At 34.1% G+C, this 22974-nt stretch overlaps 1 protein-coding gene across 1 annotated transcript in view; it reads left to right on the plus strand.

Moving 5' to 3' along the window:
- The window catches only part of LOC126760985 (heat shock protein 23-like), a 450653-nt gene that overhangs the window by 231512 nt on the left and 196167 nt on the right, over positions 1 to 22974 (plus strand). The window lies entirely within an intron of this gene.

Consider the following 22974-nt stretch of genomic DNA (forward strand, 5'->3'; position numbering starts at 1 on the left):
ACAAAAAAAAAAAACACAACACACCAATCTGCCCCAAATCTTTCATGAATACAGGCACCGATAAAGGATTATTCGAGAAAAAATTTATTATTTAGCTGAATTTTATATAGTGTATTTTATATACTCATTCTAAAACCCATATCTGGACCGTCTTGGCTTATAATTTCTAAATCTCTTCATTTGTTGAATAATATAAAGTCAAACACATCTAACAATATTGTTTTTTATATACGATTTCTAAAACTTTATCACTAAGGTTATCTTGTAAAAACAATCACTTCTTTGTATTCTATAATTTTGGTTTCCTTTCATTCCATAGCCGATTTCCAAGACGACCTCCGAAATAGGGTATCCAGCTTTTTTATACTCTTGCAACAAGTTGCTACACAATGCAATAGTTTTTATTCACCTAACAGCTGAAGGTATCACTTAAAACGAGATAGATATAAGGTTAAATATATATAAATAATGAGGATGACGATCTGCGGCGAAGAAGTGACAAGGTGCATGCATCAGCTTTTTTGGAAAATATGGTCGGACGAAAGCATGCCTGATGATTGGAATTTAAGTATACTCTGCCCAATCCACAAAAAGGAAGACAATCTGCCCCAACTACCTAGGGATGAGCCTCCTCAACACCATACGTACATGGTTCTCTATCGAGAGTATTGTGTGAAGGATTAAAGCCCACCGGCAACAGACTGATTGGACCTTGTCAGTGTGACTTTAGGCCTGGAAAATCAACATCTGACTAGATTTTGACCATGCGCCAAGTTTTGGAAAATACCCGGATCGACACACACCACCTCTTCACCGATTTTTAAGCCGCCTTTGACAGCACGAAAAGGTGTGTCTGAACTTAGTATTCCGCAAAGCTAATACGGCTATGTAAACTGACGTTGAGCTACACCAAAAGCTTCATCAGGATCGGGAAAAACCTCTCTGAGCTGTTTGATATTAATCAAGGTTTCAGACAAGAAAACTTCTTATGGTGTAATTTTTTCAATCCGTCACCATCTTCTATAAGAGGTACACCGATCATATCTGCTGCTAGTTCTGCTTTCTCCAGAATGACTACTTAACTTAACGGAACTCTATTTGGTATCATCGCAAACGACCAAAACTAGCTTATGCGTGGCTCATTAGGCTGTCATGCTAATCTAACCGAACCTTTGCGTATAAAACAATAGTGTATAGATATCACAATACAGTTATCTATCTAGCAAAACCTGGAAAGAGTATAAAAGAATCTCTTAGCCATTTTATTCAACAGAATAAATTATCATTATCGAACGTTAATTTTCGGCTTCGGTGAAATGCAGAGCTTGCATTCATTCAAATGGACTTCGAAGGTTTGTACATAAAAAAAATTAACGAGGTTGAGCATTACCACTGTATGCCTCGCTGGGTACTTTGCATGACGATCGTGTAAAAACGTACTTACATCCACTTATAAAGCATATATGCAGTGTGTGTTGGAATCACTGTAGCTACTAACGACAGCCTAAAGCTATATTAACTTTTGCTACACGATATCAGTTTTCACTTCTACTGCTTAAATTCTATGCATAGTTTTAGGCAGTTTTACACAAAGCCGGTCACCGATCTGCACAACCAATGCCGCATAGTGTACATTCACCTTAAATTGTTTAACACATACACTTAGAAAAAAATTTATAAATTGAAAAAAATCTTTTTCAGACACAGGTTTTATTTCGAAGTTTAAATACATTCATTTAAAAAAAAATAAATAAATAAACATTTTGCAAAAAATTCATAAGAGACCATTTGGTGGAGCATTCAATTTCTTACAAAATCTATGAAACCTGTATTTCAGGGTACCAAGCGAAAAAAAAATTTTTGGTTTTTTACACATCTTTCATATTATATGACGCTGTTTCAGCTTCAGAATTGTTGGCACTAGATTTATGTAAATAATATATACTATTGTGGACAAAAAATAGTAAAACCGATTAATTAAAACCCATTCGTCGAAATATTTTTTTTTCCAGGTTAGTGTCAAATGTCAGATCAAAATAGTCATTAGTGTTTAATATACGCTTGTCTTTCTGAAGTACATAAAGTGTATTCAGAGATTTTTACGATAAGTGAAAATAATCAAGAAAAATATGCATTAAATTTTGTGTCCGGAGTCAAGCTTCAAAATGTTGGCAGACGCCTTCGGCGTTAATTGTTTGTCGCAAGCGAGTGTTTTTAATTGGTATAATAATTCAAAGAGGGTCGAGAACGTGTTCACTGCGAACCACGAAGAGGACGGCCATCAGCATCAGTTGATGATCAACACGTCAATAAAATAAAGGAATTGGTGCTTGAGAATCGACGCTCGATGATTAACAACCAGTGATCTTACTAGCTTTGTTGCAAGTTCGGAAGGATCAATGAAAACCATTTTGTAAGAACATTTGGGCCTATGAAACAACGATTGATTCCAAAACTACTAAATTTTTTTCGAAAAACAGCGTCGCGTTAACGTCTGTGAAAGAATGCTTTCCGACTACCAGGGTGTCCTGAAACATATTATTACTATCGATGAGTTTTGGATCTATGCTTACGACCCAGAAAAAGATGATCAATCGGCCGAATATCGTGGCAAAATTGAGCGGAAGAGGAAAAAAACAGGTCAAAAACGAAGGTTATGTTGACAATTTTCATCGATTATCGAGTGGTGGTGTTCACCGAATTCCTTTCGACCGGCCAAACTGTCAACAATACCATTTCAATGTCATGCGTCGTTTGCATGAAGCTATTCATAAAAAGATTCCGGAATTATGGGCCAACAACTCTTGGTTTTAGGACCACGATAATGCACTATCGCGTACTGCATTGATTCTTCATGAATTTTTCGCCACATTTTCAACCAATATCATGCCGCAGCCAACGTGTTTGCCTGATTTAGCTCCATGGGACTTCTGGCTATTCAGCAAACTCAAACAAGCGCTCCGAGGAAACCAGTTAGAGTCAATTGAAAACATTAAACATGAATCGTTCAACGCATTGAAGACCATTCCAGAAATTGACTTAAACAACTGGTTTGAAGACTGGAAAAAACGTTGGCACAAGTGTATAGGGGCAGGGTGGATTACTTTGAAGGAGACGGCATGGATTGTGAGGAATATATAAAGAATTTTAAAACTACGATCAAAGTCTTACTATTTTTTGCTCATAGTAGTATACTATATCTTATATGTCACTTTAAAATTAAGCGGTTGGCTAAAAGTCATTGTTTTGCTGTAAAACCTTTACACTCCGAAATATATTTTCTTTTGACAAATAGGGAAATGCGTCATAAAGTCAATCCCATAATCATTATTTAGTTTTATCGTATGAGAGGTAAGGGAAGATATTACCCGAGTTTATCTATTTTTGAATCTTCATCCTCATAACTTAAGCAAATATACTCTAACTTTGAAGTATCCCAAATATTATCCGCTATACGTGTATTAGAGCGGATCATTTTTTTTTTATAAAATCTCGATTGTCGTCTAAGACCCTTTTCGAGCCAGCGATTTTTAAGCCCACATGAACGAAAGTAAATAATTCTGCGCAGCATGAGGTCTTCTTTTGAATCTTCGTACATGCTAGATATATAGTACATTTATATCCTTTCTTCTCCAAAAAAGGTCACTAGTGTGTGCTTTGAAGAATAATTTTGAGCGATAACTCAAAATGTATGCAAATAATGCATTGCTCTCACAATAGTTATATCAAAAGTGTTGCAATTCTGCAAAAAATGATCAATGCTTCGGCAGAAAGTCGAGCGTGCGAGTGGCCTTTAACTCGATCACCGCAACAGATGCAGCCAATACAAAGTCAAAGACGTCGAAAACCACAAGCATTTAGAGAATCAAATATGCGCGAATCAAATACTTGCAGCATAAGAATAAAAATAGATAAAACAACAACAACAATTCTGAGTATGAATATCAGTGATGCTTGCAACGCTGCTGCCGCTTACTTGCTGGCTTTTGTGGTGACAATGTCGGCCGATAATTGACATTTAAAGGCATTTGTACTTGAAACTTTGCAAATTGGTGCAATTGTGGTGTGTTTAATGCGCATGAGAGACGTGAGATTTCGCTGGGCAAATTGTGTAGATTTTGTTTTTGCTTTTTCGCTGGCTGTGAATTAGCACAGCTTATGCATTTTTGGTTAGACCAAACACACAAATGCTCAACAGGTGGGCCGCAAGCGCTTTTACACTTCCGCACGTACGTAGGCATAATAAATCTTGTGTATGTGTGTGTGTGTGCACCATACTAAGCGATATTACTTTGGCCAAAAGATTTTGTGCCAGCTTCCGGCACATTGTAGTAAAATTTATCACTCATAAAAGCGAGTAAATGCTTGTACTTTCCGGTTCATGGACTTCACCACACTTTAACATACTCACCACACCGCTTTTTAGGTTAACAAATTCGTACAAATTAATCTGTGCTACAAAATTTGTAGGCATGTCTTTGTTGTTATTGTCTAGTTCGGCATATATTTCTTCCAGTTTGTTTACATTAAACTTCTACAGCGAAAATCAGCAGAGCGTATAAATACAACGCTTGCGAAAAAGTTGAAAAAACATACGAAACTGTAAAGCACAAACTGTTGTTTCAAGTTTTTTTGTCTTTTGCACAAAAGCATTTCCTTGTTTTTTGTTGTTTTGGGTCTTTTGCACCGGCTGGGCATCTTCTTTTTGGCATTTTTTCCCAACCACCCACTTAGTTCACTTCGGGCAGTTCTCACATGCTTAGCAGTTGAGCGTGTGCGTGCCTTCAATTAATTAGCAAAATTTTCTTTATGCTCTTGTTGTTGTTGTGTGGATTGTGTTAACAACAGTTAAAGGTCAATGGTAAGATTCTTATTTATGCACCCATTTATTATTTTATTATTATTTTAATTTTATTATTGTTTTCACTTAAGCATTTGTTGTAGTTCCTTAAGATAAACTAGATAAACTGTTTTTCGCATGCAAATTGGACACGATCTGCCGGAAGGCGGAAAACTCTGAAAATGATATATGCTTCTACATTACAATAAAAAAATAACTGAATCGTAATATAAATAAATACGTCATTTTTTTACTGAAATTTGTTGTTGTCATAAACTAAAACATTGTCCATTGAATTCTTAATATATTTTAGTAAATTTTTTTTAAATTTGATAATTTACGTCCTTCTCTCCATTTAGTAGTAATAAATTCATATTAATTATAACAAAATGTGACAATTTCTTTCATTTTTTCGACTTCGCCTCTCCTTTGCCACGATATTTGGGCGATTGATCGTCTATTTCTGGGTCGTGAGCATAGATACAAGACTCATCGCCAGTAACAATACGGTTCATGATATCACGGTATTTTTTTCAATAATTAATTCCTTTACTTTATTGCCGTGCTGATCATCAGTAGATGCTGATATCCGTCCTGGACGTGGTTTGACGTCAACGCGTTTTCGACACTCTTTGAATAATTTGTACCCATCAAAAAGCATTGCTCGTGATCTCTTCGAATGACTGAAAACGGGTTTCACGGAACAGCAATTTCAGTTTGAGGAACAAGAAAAAATCGCACGGAGGCAAATCTGGCGAATACGTGGTTGATCCATGGTATTCATTGCATTTTTGGCTTTAAATTCCGTAACAATTGCAGCTCGATGCGATGTTGCATAATCATCGCGTAAAATACATGAATTGTTCTTCCACAATTCCGGGCGTTTCATCCCACGCAAACGCCTCAACACGGCTAAATGGAAGTTCTTAATGCGCCAAACCACGAATATCGAAAAAACAATGAGCACCACCTCGATTTTTCGGGGCTTTCGCGTGGATTTTTTGGTTTCGACTCGTTTTTAAACTCATAAACTCATATTTCATCGGCAGTTATAATGCTCTCCATGAATGTGGGATTTGAATGTCTGTTTACGGTACTCTTTTTGAAGATAATTCAGCTTTATCGGGTCGAGTCGAACAAGAACGCGTTTCATACCCAAAATACCTCCCAAACTCATTCGAACGGCCTCTCGAAAGATGTTGATCTCATTGGCGATCTCTCCAACACTTTTCTGACGTTTTTCAAGCACCATATACTTCATTTGTTTAATATTTTCATTAGTTGAAGAGGTCGTTCAGAACGAGGCATACCTTCAACGATATCTATATCGTCTTTGAAGGATGTATGCCAATCGTAGGCTTGCGTTTTTGATTAAACTGAATCACCGTAAGTCTTTTCTAAGATTCTCAATGATTCCGCATAACAAATCGGGTTATAAGTACTAAATTTAAAACAAATTCTATGTTCGATATCAATGGCATTCTAACTTATCACTTTTGTCGCCAGAGCAGAAATTTGTATTCTACGAGCTTATAAATTTAATCTTGAACACAAACCCAATATGAGAAACGATGAGAAATGTTCTAAGCGTAAATTAAAAATCCTCGAAAATTTCATTGGCATGTTCTGAGTGTTAAAGAAAGAAGTGCATGAAATATATTCATCCAAAATTTGTAATATGCATATTTTAACTCATTGCAAACATTTTAAATCTATTTTGAAAGAATTGATATAGTCTTATTTCTCCTTTTGATGTTCCATACACTGCTATGAAGCACAATGGTATGTAGTGACCAAATAGATTATAGTATAGCTCTTTCTCAACTTAAAGTATGCTTTTATAAGAAAAATTTTATTATTTTTTATTTCTCCAAATTTTAGCATAAATTTTCAAACTTTATTTCTTATGAGAACTCAATTAAATCATGCAATAAATTGGAAATGCAGCCACGTTATTAAACTTCCATCTACGTTAAAGAGTTGTATAGAATTTATTTTGCACCATATTATGTTCATAGGAACATGAGGTGGAAAAAGTTGGACATTCACAATTTCTCATGATGATTCAATTAAATAAAAATGGTAAAATATTAATTCTGTAAACTTAGTAAATACTGAATATTTTTATCATGCCTGGCTCAATGTTAATCGGAAAAAAGGTCAAAAAGCCTGACTTTTCCAAATGATAACTATCATTTACACCATAAACGTCAATGATTGAGAAACTGGACTTTGCTTCTCTTATATTTGTGGTGGACGAGTGAAAAAAAGACAACTCTTGTTTCATCAATAATCTTAGAGTAAACGCAAACAAAAAATCATTTGCACCACTGCAACTATAAACGCTCTTATTATACTTGTAAATTCATAGCAATTCGATCTAATAACCTTTACGACCTGTCATTGTCACAAATCGCGTAAAAATTCCAAAACGATTGAAAAAATCTGGTTTTAGAATTTAGAAGACATTAACAAACCTAATCAATATCGATTGTGCAACTCATTCACTAACGGCAAACAAAAACCAGTAGCAATGTCAAGTTATATGGTTTATTGAATTGTTGGTATGTGTGTTGCATGCAACATGACTGCTGACCACTCGTGTTAATGCATTCGGAATACATAAAAAATTAAAATCATGACCAGACAGTGTGATGGCCAGCAGATGCGCACAGAAATGTTGCAGGTAACCGGAGCAGAAATTGACCGTAAGCATACACACAACTGAATGACAGCTAATAAGTACGACGATGTGGTATAAAAAAGTTAGAAAATTCGCAGAATTGGTTTAAAAGCAGTTATGCTAGTTGTTTACCATCGTGTGGTATCTTCAAGTATGAACATGAGGTTGGTTCTTAAAAACTCAAAATGTGCAATTTTTCCGTTATAATATATTTCAAGATATCACATATTATATTTGAGCGCGGTTGGGGAATTATAAGGCCTGACAGAGAATAAGAATGATTTGATGTCGCCAATTTGGATTAGAAACTGTTAGACTCACTGTTGTCGTATTAATATTGAACATTAACTTGAAATTTTTTTTCGAAATCTTACATCCTCCATTTGAATGCGAAATTGATTGTCATGTCTTCTAATTCAAAATAGAGTTATAAAAGTCGATACTTAAAAGTTTTTGTTTAAAGTCCTAATTTCCAGTATATGCTTTATGGAGGTTCTGATGGGATTTTGATATGTTTCCCACATTAGAAAAACTCCTATTATCCTACTTATGTACTGGAAATCAAAAAACATGACCGTATATATAATCTATGCATAGAGAAAAATATATCAAAAAATAGAACCACCCTAATGTAAATACTAGAAAATATATCAAAACATAACCACCCTAATGTGTAGACTGAAAAATCATATCAAAATCCCATAAAAACACTTAGCCTTTAGAGAACAATTATCGCTACGAAAATGAGTAACCGTAGGAAAAAATGTCATCCATACTAAAATGTATTTTTAGCACAAAACATTATTTATAACAGTTACATACTCACAAACATTTGCTGATGCTATTTTCATGCGAATATGTGCAGCGTAATGACTACTTTCGCAATCGCATCAAGAATCACTAACTGGTTTACACGCATGCTGTCTTAATACAAGAGCTTTTCTGATCTCTTTAGCCATTCCGCTTGCACCTTTGCATGACTTTCGATTTTCAAAGTCAACAGTGGCAGCCAAACACCGCATCATTCATCGTAAATGTCAACGGTTTTCTGAATGGTCACAAATAACAATCACTCTAATTGAAGCAGTTTAAAGAAGTTCTATAAGTTGTTGGCATGAGTATGCTTCTTTGATGCATTGAAAGTAAGAAAAATTAGATGAAAATGCTCATTGAATAACACACTCCACACTAGAGCTGCCTTGTCTGCAGTGATGTTACAAAAAGTCAGCTGTGGAGTAAAGTAAAGGTGAAGTAAAGCACAGTAAAGGATGGATTAGTAATCCAGTCAGCAGCAACTTTACAAGGCAACACTTGTATAGTTCCTTTTCACTTTTTAACTGTTATAGCGAGACATTTTGTCATTTTACGTCATTAAACCAGTTAATGTTTTAGAAATTAAGATTTCTTTAACGCCTACAATATAGGAGATGGATTAGGGCTGTAGTCCAAAAGCCAATTACGTTAAGAACGAAAATTTTAATAAATGCATAGTTAGTAACAGGACAAGGTACCATAGTAAAACATATTTTTTGCGCCTTGAATTGCAGTGATTATAGCGATCCTTCAACTTTTCAATACTATTTTTGTAAATAGATCTTTAAAAATAGACCTCAGTTTCGGCGATCAGCTCTTCTTCATTCGATGAACGATTTTTTCCTAGCAAGCATTCTTTTGAGATCTGCGAAGAGGTAACAGTCACTAGGGTTGAGATCTGAAAAACACGATGGATGCGGAAACAATTCGAAACCCAAATCATGGATTTTTTCTATCGTTTTCACTGACTAGTGACACAGTGCATTGCCTTGATAAAACAACACAATATTTTTCTTTAAATACGACCGTTTTTCGGCGATTTCGTCCCTCAAATGCAATAATGATATGTAATAGTCGATGTTGATTGTTCTTTCTTTTTCAAGGTAGTCAATAAAAGATTTCTCATGCGCATCCCAAAATACAGATGCATTAACCATAAGCCGGCTGTTGTATTTTCTCACTCTGTGGAGCGGGTGCATTGTGGACAGTCCATTCAGAGGACTGTTGATTGGACTTCGGAGTGAAATGATGGAGCCAGATTTAATCCACAGTCCCATTTCGTTGCAAAAACTCGGATTTATTTCGCTTGAACGTATCCAAACTCTGCTCCGAATCATCAACTCGTTGTTGAGCTCGCGCGGCACCCATTTTGCACAGAGCTTTCTCATACGCAAATATTCGTTAATGATATGATGTACATGTTTGGTTGATAACTTTAGAGTGCCTGATATCTCGAACAACTCGTCCAAAATTATTTTGTGAACTTTTTTGACGCTTTCGTCGGTAAAAACCTGGGGCGTCCACTGTGTTCACTATCTTTGATGATCATTTTACCATGTCTAAACTTACCATACCTAAAGGATTGGTATGGTTGATTTTTCTGAAGCAGTGATGGAAACTCGTCATCAAGCCAAGTTTTTTCTTCATCTGTATTTTTCCTTACAAAATGCAATATTTTATCAACACAACGAAATTTCCTTTTATCCGATTTTTCACAATAACGAAAGTTGCTTCACTGAAAATGATATACATAATTCACTAACTACTGATCCAAGAGCTGCCAAATTTACATGCGCGTCTTTTAAGGCTAACTAAAAATCATATGGATTTAATTCTAGTGATGCTAGGCAGGGAACTTAAAATTAACCTATTAAAAAAGAATCAGAATCAGAAATCATCGGTTCCAATATTCGGTTGAAAATTCGCGCAGCAAAGTCTGTAATTTGGACAAACGAGGATTTATTTCAAATCGCTTATATTCTAGTGAATAATGTGCATCTTTAGAGACGCCGTACAATGCACAATAGACGCTATTACTGCTCAGGAGCCCGAATGAGTACATCCGCCCTCGCACGGAATAATTGGAGCTGTGCCTATCCACGATCGATACAAATAGCGTCGCAATGGCCCAGTTTAAAATATTTTTTTCCACAAATTTAACAATTTCTTTGCTAATATTGTCTGTTTATAACAATAAAAAATTCAAATAAAAATTTAATTTTTTATATGAGAAGGCTGTTTTTTTACCGCTGGACTATTTTTTATGGGGTTATGTGAAGACGCTTGTATACACAGATAAGTCCAATACGATTTACGCCGTGGAAGGGAATATTCGGCACGCCGTTGCAAACGTACGAAAGGTGGTTGAAAATGGAGCCTCTCGGCTGGAATTTCTTTAAACCAACTGCCCCTGTCACTTGCTCAAACTCATTTTTAGAACTTAATGGTAATCCCTTAGCTTTACAACAAAGCTAAATTATTGGCCATAACATTAAGTTATATACATTTAATTTCTTCTTGATAACCATATGTCTCAAAAACGCCACTCGCACAGAATTGAAAAAAAACGAATCAAAAATTATCTACTTCAACTTTATGCTCACAAAAAAAGTTCCTCTTTCAAAGTGTATCTTTATAACTAGTACTACTGGTATCTTTCTACCATTAATTTTTGCAGTATTGGTAAAGAAACCAGTAAAGAAATAACCAAGAAAACATATTTCTTCGTAAAAGAAATAGGTAAAGTTAAAACAAATAAATATATCATATCATTATAAAATATGTATATTATTTAAATATATTAGCTTTCATTAGTATACATATTTAAATTAAGTTCAATTATGTAACCGCTTATACTAACTGTATTACTGACATTAGCCGCATTATCCATAGCCACTTGACTCATAATGAAACTCATAAATAAAACGCGTGTAAAACAAGTCATTAAAATTGCTAGAGGCCCGCCTCTCCGGTAGCAGTGATACGCAACGTCACACCAAAAGACATTACAAACTGAAACAATGTGTAACATCTGCTAAGTATATACATATGTCTGTCGGACTGTCAGCTCAGTGGCTGCCCATTAGCGTTGCTTATTGCGGTCATCACTCGACAATTACAACAGCTACTTTATTTTGTTTTATTAGATCTGCGCCGTCACTTGTCAAAGGTGCGAAAACCAGCTGAGACTAATTAATTTATACACGCCTGTTCGACTTTAGGAGCTGAATAGGCGAAAAGGGAGTGAGGAAGAGCTACGCACAATAGGCAGGCATGGTTTCATTGCACATGCTCGTTTCACTTTCCGTTTCACTTTCGGCTGGTTAACATTACCACAGGTCAGTGCGGTTATTTTTCCCATCACGCCATGCTGCTTAATTATACCCTGCTTAACAGAATGCCAGTGCTTGTTTGAGGAAGGGTAAAAAGATACCAAGTTATGCTAGCTAATTATTATATATAAAAACACCAGTTATATTTTTACTTAAATTAAAGCATTAAATTATAAAATTATTTCTCTTTTTGGGCTTATCAAAGAAACTTCTGTAGTTCTTAACCTGCTTTTATGTATGAAGCAGCAATCTTCTTTGAACAGAGTTAACATCACTATGACACCGAAAGGAGTGTCTAAAAGAAATAATTACGGTAACCTATTTTTATACTCACTTAAAACATATGTATGGTGTGACCTACAGTGGGATTAATATTTGCATTTTGTGGCGATATATACTACTTGTAGTACTGCGGAAAAAGAATTGCTGAAATTGATATGAAAATTCATCCACTTTTCATTTTCATAGGTATACACACAGCTTTACTCAAAATTTGGACCCTAGTAGGAAATTTAAGAAAGCTTGTAATTTAAAGTATTTTTTTAGGAGAGTTGCCACCTATTAAAAATTGTTTATTCAATATAATTTTCACTCAAAAATTGGTCCCTTGTAGGAAAGTTAAGAAGATAAGTTACGACAGTTTGTAGTCTAAAATATTTTCTGACATGAGTTGCCACTTATTAAAAATTGTTTATTAAATAAAAAAGATAATATTATCAAAAATTACAATATGTAAGCTAAGTATGCTTAAAAAATTATTTAAAAAAAGCATTTTTTTTAAGTAAGGGTTGCCACTTTTTCAATATAAATTACTGTAAAAAATTTATTAATAGTCGTCACTCTATATAGGCGTAAGCACGATTTTTTCCCTAGATATTTTTGTAAAGGGTTGCCACTTTTTTCGATAAAAAATATTGTAATAAAATAATGAACAGTCGTCAAACTACATATATGTACATACATATACATAGCCTTAAACGCGAAGATATTTTTTAAATTATATTTTTTTCAATATAAATTGTTGTAAAGAAATATAGAAAGTTCTCAAACTATATACATATGTATGTATATGAGCGACTTCTTCTGAAGGTATTTTGGTAAAGTGTTGCCACTTTTTGTTATAAATAATTGAAAAAGAATTTATGAACAGTAGTCACACTATATGGGCTTAAGCGCGACTTCTCCGCAAATATTTTTCTAAAGGATTGCCACTTTCTTCCATATAAATTATTGCAAAAAGATTTATGAACAGTCGTCAAACTATATATGTATGTATGTATATGCTTATGTGCGATTTCTTCTGAAGCTACTTTGTGAAGGATTGTCACTTTTTTCACAACAAACTTAATTTGAGACTGACCACTCAAAAATGGTCTCACCCTAATGTGCGAAATTTTAAGTTTTGTAGCATATTGACAACACCTCGAGCATATTTTTCAACTTTTCCAGACTCTTATTTGGCAAGTTTTTCCATCTTCATTATTAAGTGCCTCCCTTCTCACACCCGCTTTGTCACCTTCTGCATATTTTTATGAGCCATAGCAAATTTTTGTGCAACGAATTTCAATGAAGTGGGGCGCAGATACCGCGTTAGCAAACTTTTTGTGGGCGAAAACCGAAAAATAGTGTTGTAAGCTAATAAAGTCAATGTCATTGTTGGAATGCGAGAGAAAATGGTCAGACCAATTTTAATGAGTTATAAATTTAAAGCAAAAATTTAACAAAATAATAATATTTTAATAAAATTTATAATTCTTTAAACTCCAAATGGTCATTAAAATATTTTATTGAATTATTTTTCATAATTAGTGAATTTCAGCTTGATAACTCTTAAAAGAGTTTTACAAATTCGAATTTCAGCCTAACACTTAGCATAAAAACTATTCTGCCATTACGACCAACCTTACTAGAGAACTCCGCTTTTTCACATGATATCCCAAACCTAAGCTCAACTTCTACACAATCACAATCACATTTAAACACAATTGGCGCACGCCATGGAAATTAAGTCATGTGTGTTGTTGGTTGGTAGCGACTGTAGGTTAAATGCGAGTTTACCCCTAATTGCAGCTAATCATTTGCATACATATGCATATGTATGAGTACCAAATTCACATGTGTGAAAAACGCATACACTCGCATGTGTGTAGGAATTGAATTGTTTCATTTTCAGTGTCTTTTGCCTAAGAATTCATGAATTTTATTACATTAGATGTGTGTTGATGATTGTGTTGATATTCTCAAGCTCAAACTATGCAAAGCAAAAGTCTTTTAAATACGGAATTGCTCCTAAATATGTGTACGAAATTTGTTTGGGAAAATCTACACAAAAGTTATGTTGGAAAAGATTTAGATAAATACGTGGCAAGGTCGTTTCCAACATTCCACAGTGTTATATGAACGTGGGCATATAATGTAGGCTATTCACTTAAATACGACAATATACCAGATGGTATGTACATACATATATTGTTAAGGTATGCAAATAATATTAAAATAAAACAAGTAAGGAAGGGCTAAGTTCGGGTGTCACCGAACATTTTGTACTCTCGCACATCATTTACATATTTTTTTATTTTGCTGTAAAATTAATTAGATTAGATCAATTTGTGTACTTTGAGTATTGAATTGTATTTTCATTTCCTAATTTATATATTATACAGAGAAGGCATCAGATGGAACTCAAAATAGCGTTATATTGGAAGAAGGCGGGGTTGTGAACCGATTTCACCCATATCTCGTACATGTCATCAGGGTGTTAAGAAAATATTATATACCGAATTTCATTGAAATCGGTGAAGTAGTTCCTGAGATATGGTTTTTGGTCCATAAGTGGGCGACGCCACGCCCATTTTAAATTTTTAAAAAAAGCCTGGGTGCAGCTTACTTCTGCCATTTCTTCCGTCGGTTAACGCACTTTTAGTGATTTTCAACATAACCTTTGTATAGGAGGTGGGCGTGGTTATTATCCAATTTCTTCCATTTTTAAACTGTATATGGAAATGCCTGAATGAAACGACTCTATAGAGTTTTGTTGACATAGCTATAGAAGTTTCCGAGATATGTAAAAAAACTTAGTAGGGGGCGGGGCCGCGCCCACTTTTCCAAAAAAATTAAGTCCAAATATGCCCCTCCCTAATGAGAGCCAAATTTCACTTTAATATCTTTATTTATGGCTTAGTTATGACAGTTTATTGGTTTTCGGGTTTCGCGATTTTGTGGACGTGGCAGTGGGCCGATGATCTTCGAACTTAACCTTCTTATGGAGCCAAGAAATACGTGTACCAAGTTTCATCATGATATCTCAATTTTTTTTTCACAACGCTTTTAAACATCCGGATTTATATTTCGCCCTTCACTTTGGTATATATAACCCTATATCTGACTCTTTTAGTTTTAGGACTTACAAACAACCGTTATGTGAACAAAACTATAATACTCTCCTTAGTTTGTTGCAAGAGTATAAAAAGTCATTTTGGCGTTATTGAATGCTGAAATTAATAACAAAGTAATTTTTTCATTCTTCCCAAGATTTTTTACCTCCTAAATAGAACAGTGACCACACATGGAACAATTTTAAATTGGTTGTATTACTAAGCCGAATGAAAAGGCTTGAAATTTGTTCAAGAGAGAGATAATTTAGATTTTTCTCAGAGGTTAAGCTCTCTATCTATGATTTTCAGATTGCAGAAATCACCGCCAAATCCCTTCAACGCATTTTAAAAATTTATATTTTTTCATCAGATCCTCATTTCATCCATATTTTTACTTCCACGATGGTTTGTGGGACGATATAGTCAAAAGAGATATTAATGGTGAATATGGAAAGCCTTTTATCTGTTCAAATATATATCTTTTTTTTTCAAAGAGCTTATTTTAGAAAACATCGTATATCACATGATATGTGACTTCAATGACTCAACAAAAATCGATATCCAGAAGAAACTTGGCTAGATAAATATCCAGCTAGCTAGTACATGGAAGCTAAGCTTTTTTACGAATGGATTAAAGCTTGGAGGAGTGTTGACAGAGGAGTATTTTGGCCCAAGCTAAATCGTAAGAGGTCTTGTGAATTCTTCGCTGTCAGCAAAGTACACCTTTCAATGGTTGTAGAAATTTTAACTGGACACTGTCTGATAGGGATATGATAAGATAAGATTTAGGTAAAATAGCAGAAATATAATTAAAGCACCTAAGCATTTTTATGATAGATGCAAGGAGGTTTGCCAATATTTGATATCCGACTAAAAGGATCTTTCGTCAGGATTCTCAAAAGGAGTGTAAATAACGGCCTAAGTGTGATGACCCGCCATGCTGGGGGTTAAGTTATTTAATCTAACCCAACCTAACTTCAAGTATCCATTTATTCTCCCTCCCTCTTTCTTCAATTAAACTTTCGTAGAATTTTGAAAAAAAAAAAACACATTTTACTACATTCTCTTGATTGAAGAAGAAGATTTCTGCTTCAGTTTCGAAAAGTGTTCGCTCTTCAGTATAGCATGCCTTGATATCTTGTGGATCTGACATCTTATTTCAAGTTAAACTTGCAAAAGAAATGACATGAAATACTTTGTAGGAGTGCTAACAGGTCACTGTTGATGCCAGCGCGCGAGGAACTCCATTCAGAGACCAATCACTTGATATTAGAGAAACGGAAAGAGTCGCTGGAAGTTAAATTCAAGAATATGAAAGATACATACGAATGAAATTCGAAGCAATTTTTCCATTGTTTCCATTGATTTAAAACATGCTGCAGTGTCGTGTGATTATGCCTTCTCAAAGCAAAATCAAAAAAGTGCTTTTGAATGGATTCTAGCAAATTTAATCTACCAGTTTAAGTAATTTTTCTTAACTTTACTGTTATGAAAATGATTTATTACATAAATAATTATATATTCTTATAACCCCTATGAAATGAACCTTATCAAGTGCTTTGTTTCAAATCACTATGTTCTCTCTATGCAATCCGGTTCAACTATTTTCTAACACAATCTCTAAATTCATCAAAAATTGCAAAACTCGTTGCCATTCTTCGCTACTAAGAATTTATTTATTATACAATAAGATTAGAAGGTGTTAACACCCAACGAGCTTAATGCCAGTCACAACCATTTTGGGAAGCTTTGAATAACAAGCAACGAAGGAAACACTACCTCCTACTACAGTTTACTAACGAAAGCTTTTACTATAGCTCGTTGTTGACAGCAGATCGCAACTATATTTATATATATGTATATGTATGTATGCTCTGCTGAACAGTTATTTATAAATTGAAACTGAATGGCGCTGCTGAAATGCAAATCGGATTAAAAAATTGATTTTCGGCAATTCATGCGCGGCAAACAGTGGAAAAATACACGTGTTAAAATGTAAATGTGTGCTTAACACATCGACACACACGATACGTACAATCTTATCTACTTTAATTTACTATTTAATTTTTTCGACTCTATTTTTTCTATCATTATTATTTTTGCCTAAAATACATTGACCTTAACGTGATTGCCGAGCGCAGATTAAATTGAACCAATTCCGATTGAGACATTTCTCATCGCCGCCGCAACTAGCAAATTGCCAATGGCTCTAGCGCAATCACTCACTTGCCCAATTGCCACATTTAATTTCAGATAAATGGCAAGCAATAGCCAAATAATGAAACTACAATTCACGCATTCGATTTCAAAGTGACGCCAATTACATGCTTTTGCCTTTTGATAGCTGTCAAAATTGCAAAACTGAAAATTATTCGTTCGAGCAATTTACTCGTCGCATTGCCAATTGTTCATAAATATGCTCACTGTGATTAAATGGCCTGGCCACCGACATTTGACAATGAAAAATTTGTGCAAATAAATAACTTGCTTGGTTACAATGCTGCATTTTCTTGGAAGAAGATGAAACGATCTATTAAAATTGAATAGCAAATGGAATATTGCATAATTAAAACTTCAAACATATGTATGCCTGGAAATTAAGCCAACGAAATCGATAAAGAATTGGAAAATTAATTTATTATGAAAATATTAACTTTCTTTACGGTAATAGCTGACTGGTTAGTACAAAAAAAACTAATTAGTAAATATCTGAAACGTCTATGAAATTCTCTCCATTGCAAATATGTATAATGAATATTTCACTTTTTGGGCATAATTTTTTATTTTTTAATGTTATATATTAAAAGAATCCTCAGGCCTATACGATTTTAATTATTACCCAATTCACTGCTTTAATAGGTGGCAAATCTATTTCAAAACTTATTTAAGTTTAAGTATCCCTTTCACTTTTTACACAATTTATATTTCATAAATAGTAGTTTGCATAATTTTTCCCAACTTAACTAGCTCATTAGATGGCAACTCTATTCCCAAAATCCATAAATTATATATTACTGTATATAGCATATATTTTCGAATGACTTACGTACAAAGTTTTTATTCAAATTTTGATTCATTTTTTTATAAGTGGCAACTCTACATGAAAATTTGGTTAAGTTAAAGACTTCCAGAATACTTTTCATAAGCCTTTCTAAAATTACATTTGGCAAAAATCTTGTGATTTCTTGATTATTTTCAATAAGTGGCAACCCCATTCAAAAATGTATATAATTTAAATTCTTTTTTGTATAGAATACTAAAGTTTATTTTTGGCATATATATGTACATATGTTTTAATAATATAAGAATACATTTTTTAACAGATTGCAACTCTATATAACAGTTAATTAAAGTTTTACGATTAACATATATTTTGTAATATTTTAAACGACTAATTTTTTTAAGTGGCAACTCTTCTTCTGAAGTTATTAAAATATCAATTTCTTTTTTTGGCATGCTTTCCGGAACTTCTTATGTTTAACAAACTTTAAGTAGTATTTTGCTCAGGTGGCAACTCTTTATATAAGTGGCAACCCTTCTTCGAAGTTTGTATAAATTAAAAACTACGTTAATTTTTTTTTAAGACAGAATTCTAATGTTTTATATGTATTTAGCACATATTTTATAATGTTTTAAGTAATTTTAACTTTTAGATACGTGGCAACCCTATGCCAAAATGAGTCTAAATTAAAAAAAATTGTAAAAATTTATATTTCGCACACATATCTTAATATTTTAAGTGATTGTAATTATTAGAAAGGTGGCAACCCTATTCCGAAATGAGTCTAAATTAAAGCCTACCTCAATACTTTTGATAAGCATATTATTCTTATGGACATTTTAAGCTGCTAAGAAATCCCACTTGGTCCTTAAACTCGTAACCATGTTGAGGTTTCGTAATCAAGAATACTACTAAATTTTATTATTTGAAAAGTTTTTGATCTACCATACGAAGTATGCTAAAAATTCAAATCACACTGAGAGAGCCCATGTGCAAGATGTATATAGATTTAGCTCTATGAGTATATTTTTTAACAAAGCAAAACTTACTTTCTTAAATCTGGTCGAATGGCTCAAAGTCACCACACCAAAACATGTTGAAAATTAGATTTAGGAGTGAACGAGTTTTTATTTTAGAGACTAATTGAAAGGTACTGCAATCACTTATAGAATCTCTCTAAGCCTCAACTACCAGGGAAATGCAAACTCAAAACATATTTCAGTTTTAGAAAAATTATTTTAACCGTGAAGTGTTTCTTCTACAATAATGATTGACATATTTTATTTTATTTCATTTTATTTTATTTTATTTTATTTTATTTTATTTTATTTTATTTTATTTTATTTTATTTTATTTTATTTTATTTTATTTTATTTTATTTTATTTTATTTTATTTTATTTTATTTTATTTTATTTTATTTTATTTTATTTTATTTTATTTTATTTTATTTTAGTTTTATTTTTCGTTAATTGAAGCTCACAGCTGACATTGACAACGATACGGAGCCACACCACTCGTTGACATAGAAACCAAGCTCTGCAGATATTCGTAGAGGTATCATATCATCATATGCCAACCTTGAACCTTCACCGTGGGAGTTGAGTGCGCGACCGCACAGGAGCGCCCATGAAGACCTACAATACGAGCATTTAAACCCTATATTAAATCCGAAATGAACTTGACGAGCAAAGCCGCAAACATTCTTAGTCGACAGCAAACGCTTATACTTAGTCGCTGATAGACACAAATATGTGAAACCTAGAATACCAGGCATGCGATTGCAGAGCAGCAAAACCGCAAGAAGCTTTAATGCTTGAACAAAAAGGTTGTTGCTGCTGAAGTCTAGAATTCTGTAATTAGAATTAGATTAGCAAAAACAGTGAGCATTTTGTTTCATTAATGAAATTAATTTGAGAACGGAAATCAGAGATTACTTTTTATATATTTTTTATTAATAAGATTATATATATATATCATACAAGATTATTAAAAGCATATACATATGTACATTTATTTTTATACACTTTTGCAATGCAAAAAAAATTCCCTTTCTACCTTTCTAACACCTGCTAATAAGCCAAACTGTCAGAACACACAATAAACCACAAATTGATTGCTCAATTAACATAGAAATAATTAACTTTCATTAAGTGTAATTAAAGTTTGTGTTTGTTTACGCCAAATCATATTTATTTTTAATAAAATTGATTTGCAGGTGAACAGCAAATTTTAAAGTAAATAAAAATGATTTCCTATACTTATTATTATTAATTTTTCATTATGGGACGAAGGCCTATAGAAGAAATAGCCAGTTCCCTTAGTTTCCTAGCCTGTCTGTAAATTTACTTACATGTCATACCTAAATAAAATAAAAAAATAAAATGTTTTTCATTACTTTACAAATCGCAAGCGCGATTTAGAAATGATAATTAACGCAAGCAGGTCTCGCAGTACAATAATACTCGCCAATTCCCCCGAAAATTTCACATCGAGTTCGTTGCTTAAGTCTTTTGCTGGCAATCAATATTACGCGTCACGCAGTAACCTTGACTTTGGAATTCCCGTCCATCTTTTGTGTGCATGTAAACCGTGAAAGTAAAAGCCAATTGTACAGCATTACCAACTTGACAGTAGAAAATAAAATAAAGCGAAATATATACATATATATATTTTTTTCATATTAAAAAATACCAAAAGCAGTGCGCAACAGGCGCTGGTTACTACACAACAATTTATTTTTTTGTGCTGAAAGACAGATCACAATAGGCTATAAATAATATTATCTTATTCTAGATGAACATCCGGCACTTAAGTTTACATATAATTGAAGTAAGTGGCAGTGAAGCTAAGTTCAACTATAGCGGCTTAAGAGCTGAAAATTCTCTCTTAGAACATAAAAATGACAGTTTGGAAATTTTTTATTGTTTCAGAAGCATTTCAGCATCTAAGACAATCCAATTAATTTGGATACTGATATATATGAGAGTCAATGTCGGACATTGCAGAAGAAGACTTAGTACATTAACAAACAAAAATTTAAACTTTAAGTTAAAGTAACTGTTGTCACATTACAAATAGTAAAGAAAATGTATATAATGACAATTATCGTAAGATCTCTCTAAAATAATGCGTGATCTGGATAAGCTTTCTGCAAGAAGATCCATATACTTTAAAATGTCCTTCAATGAAAATACTGAAATCTGCGTTGAAAGTTATTGTTTTAACACTTTTGCTTAGCTATTCACTATTAGACTAATTGTAATACCAAGATTTTACTAATACTAGCTATATACGAATATAGTAGTTTTTTTTTTTTTGCGGTTAAGGGAATGAAAATGACTTCCGCATCGTCAGAGCTGTCGTCAGAGCAACGGTATGTGCCACTTGCAGGTCACTAAAACAGGTCAGGGTGGCGTTCCATTTTTCTCATTGAGAGATTTACATCTGCGCACTTGCGTCCAGGTCCCGCTTTTTGTTGCGTAGCAAGATTGTTGCGAATTTCTGGATAATCTCCTAATTTGTTTAACCCTCCTTCTCATTGCCAACGCACACATTCAAAGAATGTATGTTCAGCGTCTTCTTCTGTCGCGTCGTTATATAGGTTTGATGGCTGTTCGACTTTTGCCATTCTGTGGAGGTACTTTTTTAAGTGTACGTGACCAGATAACAGCTTTTTCCTTTCGTATGCTAGAATGTCAATTGGGTCATTACCGCTTATAACAAATATTGCACCGCCTAACACTGGCTGACTGCAACTCTGAGGGCTGCAGTGCGGTGCACTCTGGCCACTACCTCACGCCGGTTTTCCTTTTTAAGCACGTCTGCCTAGCTCTCTGCTCCGTATAATAGGACGATGATTTGTCGTCGACATTAGGAGCTTTCTCTTTTCTTTGCTGGGGCCTTCTATATTGGCCATTAGTCGGCTCACTGGGGAGGTGATCTTCGCCGCCTTTCTTACGGCGTGCTGGATTTGTACCCTGAAGATTAATCTGGGGTCCAGTCTTACGCCTACTAATATAACTGGGTAGTTTACTGCTTTTTATGTCCTAAGAATATCTATAGTCGTTTGCATGGTTATCTCGAGCGGTATGTGCTTATTTGTTAGCAGTAGTAGCTCTATTTTTTCTTTAGCGAGCTGTAGGTTGTGTGAGTCGAATATAGTATATACATATATATTTATATGTTTCCCTTAGCAGTAAGCAAAAGGTAACAACTCCAACCACTACTGCATATACAAAGTGCGTTCCAAAGTAAACAGGATAATCTCCCAGCTTGTAAAATCCTTGATCACCGGAAATTCCATCGAAACCGTGCGTGAATACATCGAAATCAGCCGAAATCGTCATTGAAATTCATGGAAATGGAATTGAACTTCTCCAAAACATCGATTTATCGCATTTCGACCGAACATTTGGGCTTACGAAAGGTGTGTGCACGGTTTGTTCCGCATAAATTGACTGACGACCAAAAATTGCTCACAATCCAACATTCGAAGGACATCATTAAAGAGGTCAAAAAGGGCAAAAACTTCATTTAGAATATTGTGACTGGTGACAAGACGTGGTATTTCCAATATGATCCCGAAACGAAACGCCAGAGTGCTGAATGGAAAGCACCGGACGAGACGATACCCAAAAAATCGTGCATGGAGAAGTCAAAAGTGAAGACAATACCGATTTGTTTTTATGATTCCAAGGGTATTGTCCATAAAAAATTTGTTCCACCCGACCAAAACGTTAATGCGGTATTCTACCTTGGAGTTTTGAAGCGTTTGGTGTGCCGTATTCGACGTGTTCGGCCCGAATATCGCGAAGATGAAAGTTGGCATTTGTTGCACGATAACGCGCCGTCTCATCGATTGACGCTTGTGACCGATTATAAAATCACATTTTAATTATTAACCGCTGATATGGCACCGTGCGACTTCTGC

This window comes from Bactrocera neohumeralis, chromosome 6, assembly GCF_024586455.1.
Source record: "Bactrocera neohumeralis isolate Rockhampton chromosome 6, APGP_CSIRO_Bneo_wtdbg2-racon-allhic-juicebox.fasta_v2, whole genome shotgun sequence".
NCBI classification, from domain to species: domain Eukaryota; kingdom Metazoa; phylum Arthropoda; class Insecta; order Diptera; family Tephritidae; genus Bactrocera; species Bactrocera neohumeralis.